Source organism: Montipora foliosa, unplaced genomic scaffold (genome assembly GCF_036669935.1).
Source record: "Montipora foliosa isolate CH-2021 unplaced genomic scaffold, ASM3666993v2 scaffold_477, whole genome shotgun sequence".
NCBI classification, from domain to species: domain Eukaryota; kingdom Metazoa; phylum Cnidaria; class Anthozoa; order Scleractinia; family Acroporidae; genus Montipora; species Montipora foliosa.
In genome coordinates, this window is record NW_027179786.1 from 58327 (window position 1) to 62159 (window position 3833).

Sequence of the window (3833 nt, forward strand, 5' to 3'; positions counted from 1 at the left end):
AGTAGACTGTAGTGTCATCTGCATACATGTATAGATCTCCCGAGTCGATGTGGTCAGGGAGATCATTAACATTTATGGTGTAGAGCCGGGGGCCAAGAAGCGAGCCTTGAGGGACTCCATATCGTACATAGTCAGTGACAGACCTGCAATTATTAACTTCAGCAAATTGACATCTATCAGTAAGATAGCTCATTAGCCATTCATGAAGAGATCCTGATATTCCAATGGCGTGTAATTTATGCGATAAAATATAATGGGGGACAGTGTCAAAAGCTTTTTGGAAATCTATAAAGACTGCTCCAACTGTCAGACCATTGTCAATTGCTGTCTTCCATCCTTCAGTCATAGAGGTAAGCATTCCTTCAGTCGATAGTCCCTTGCTAAACCCCCACTGTTTACAGCTTTTTATGCCACAGCTGTTCAGATGGGTATCAATTATGTTGCAGATCTGGCTTTCGAGCAGCTTGCTGGGGATACTTAAAAGTGATATTGGCCTATAATTTGAAACATCTGCTGGGTTTCCTTTTTTAAAGATTGCATTAACTTTTGCAATCTTCCATGTGTTAGGGAAGCTGGACTGAGTCATGCTGCTCTTGAAAACAGTTACAATGCCCTCTAAGGCGGATGTTCCTGCAATAGCTAAGCTACGAGAAGAGATGCCATCAGGACCAGATGCTTTGTTAATTTTAATTGTCTTGATATCAGTTTTGAGTTTGTTGATGTTGACCTCCAAGACCTGCACAGTGGGGGTAACTCTGTACATGAATTGATGGGGTTCATCAGCTTCGGGGAATTTTTCAGCTAGTTCCTTGCCAATATTTATGACGTAAGAGTTAATCAGTTCAGCTTTCTCGTAGTCATTTGTGATTTCCTTATTGTTAGCATCTCTGAGGGGGCCAATATGTTTATTCTTAGGTTTTCCAGTGGCCTCGTTCACAGTTTTCCAGAAAGATTTTGAGTCCTTGGTCTCTGTAAATTTCTTTTTCCAATATTGAGCTTCAGCACGTCGTAGCATCTTAGATACTTTGTTCCTAGAGGATTTGTAATCAACCCAGAGTTTATTAGTAGCGGGTGTGCCATCACAGGCTTTCAAAAGTTTATATCTCTTATTCATCTCTTTCCGGATCTCACTGTTCATCCAAGGTAGTGAATTTTTTCTAACCTTGGCTTTACGTAAGGGAATGTGACTGCTTGCAATAACATTATACATGCAATTCCAAGCCCAAGTGATGTCATCCAGGTCCTCAAAGGTGGAACAGACCCACCAAGGAGCACTTTCCAGGTCATGTTTGAAGTCTTTCGGGTTTTCCAACACATTCTTGAAATTGTGGACATATTTAATAAAAGGCTTTGGATTCCTGATCTTCAGCTTGTAGATAACGTAGATGAATTTGTGATCAGCTATGCAATACTCAATCACATCAGACTTTGAGACCTTTGAGGTATTGATAGTCAAAATCAGATCGATCAAAGTGTTAGAATGTGCTGAGGTTCTTGTGGGTGCTTTTATGATGTTACAAAAGTTATAAGATTGTAAGATGCGTTTGAATTTCGCACCATTTCCATTAGTAGCAAGCTGATCTGAATTGAAGTCACCAGCGATCACAACATTCCTGCGAGACATCCAAATTGTACTCAATACTTGGTTGAATTCATCAAAGAAAGATGTAACGTCAGGAGGTCTATATACACAACCCACAAGTAATCTTTGCGAGTGAGCTTTCAATTCAATCCAGAGAGCTTCAATGCCGTCGTTGTCATATTTGGATATATGTACACAATCTAGGCTAATGTTAAAGTAAATAGCGACTCCGCCTCCTACTTTGTGTGACCTATCTCTTCTCAGAATTCGGTATCCATCGATGTTTACTTCGTTATCGCTTATATCTTGTGTCAGATGCGTTTCAGAAATGGTTAGGATATCCAGGTTGGTATGCTGTAAAAGTATTTTCACTTCGGGGAGGTTCTTACGGAGGCCTCGCACGTTCGAGTCACCGATGGATACTCCTTGCTTTCCATTGTCTCTCACCACGTGAAGTGCATCAAACAGAGGGGAAGCAGGCCCCGGGTTAGGACATATGTCGCCGCATAATTGTAAATATTCAAGGTTGAAGCTTGCATCGGAGTTGCTGTAGTAGTTGACTCTCGAATTCCTGAATCTGACTCGAGCTTTCCACACGGATCCAATATGGCGGATATTGAGTCGATACAAAATGGATGATATCGGTTTCAAAAACCAATGATTATCCCAGCTTTGCTTGTTTACTTTGACGAGGCGCATATTTAATCCGATGTGTGCATCTTTGCCACTTGAACATGCCAATATGTACAGAGAAAAGCCAAAAAGAAACCAAAGTATAGGCGAACTAAAAATTTTGCTTCTTCCCGCCATGATGACCGCTGACCATTTCCACATTTACATCCAGCTGCATAGTTGTCACAACAAAGATGATCCTTTTCAGGTTGCTGCAATACTGAATCAAAATGTTTCAGTAATGCTAGTCTCCTGCATTCACTAGTTTTAACAAACGATTTCATCTGCCCTTCAACATGACTGAGAAGAATCCCATGATACAAAATATATGCCATGCTTCGAACTCCGTCTCTACTAGCCCGTCCAGTTTCTCGCACATATGCTTCAACCGTTTTTGATGGTCCAAATTGCACAATCCTGTGGACTCCCTTGCAGTCCACCCCCTTGTTACAATAAGTAAACGTATTGTCCCATTCTCTATCTGGAAGGAGTGAAGAATGTTCTGTTTGTTGGCAGCTGGTGTGCATGAATGTAGCATCTCAACTAGAACACTTTCCTTGTTACCTGCATACATGCGTTGTCCTAGCAAACCTTTGATTCTCCCATAAACGATTCCACATTGTTTAATCGTTTGACAGTATATCGTTGTTCTCTCGCAAGAAACCTGTTTTGTTTTCAACTCATCAATAAGCCATCCAAAATAAAACTCAAGATCAGTATCTTTGCGCATACATTCTACAATGTAAGTCAAATTTAACTTGTTTGGACTTTCTTTGATTTCATATGGGTTATCAATAATAAGTAGAACATTTAAGATGCATCCTTGGTTAACTTGGTAGCTATGGCAGTCAAAGCAATTATTGGGACTTCTGGAGCCAGTGATCGTAACTCATGTAGATGTGCATAGCACTCGCGAAACGCTGCCACTTTCCCATCTTGTGATGTTCCCCTGAAAATTTGATAGAAAAACTTGTTTCGACTTACCAGCAAAATAATAAGAGCTGAAAGAAACTGTGGCCTCCACAAAAAGTGGGGCGTTTAAAAATACAAACAAGTTGTAAAAAGTCTACTGGTAAAATGCATCTAGATGAACATATTAGCAAAACCTTCAATAACCAAATTATGAAATGCAGATTGTGATTCGACAGCTAGTGACAAAAACAACCACAACAAGCGTACAACTGATCCTTAAGTTACCACTGTTTTATAACATGAGCTTCATCGATAGCCATGGCACCATTCCCAAGCATGATTCTCCAACGATCATTCATTAACCACGCTTCTGGTGACCCGAAAACTACTGAATATTGGCCATTCTCGATTCTCGAATGGTCACCTCCATGAGGCTTACAAGTGGAGAGACAACGATAACAATTTGCCCTGGAAGTTTGGCCCCATAGTCGAAGATAAGTGGAAGAGCTTCATAAATAAGAGATTTTCCAAATCCCGTAGGCAGGTTGACAAATACATCTTTCCTCTGCGTGACAACTTTTTTAATCGCTACCTTCTGATGCTCATTTAAACTGGGGATTTGGAACTTCGCAGAAGCCAAGGTAAAAGCCTCCTCCAGCGACATCAT

At 40.7% G+C, this 3833-nt stretch overlaps 1 pseudogene; it reads right to left on the reverse strand.

Annotated features, from left to right (window-relative positions):
- Positions 1 to 2283: 2283 nt before the first annotated feature.
- LOC137989844 (ATP-dependent DNA helicase RecQ-like) lies at positions 2284 to 3833 on the reverse strand (annotated as a pseudogene).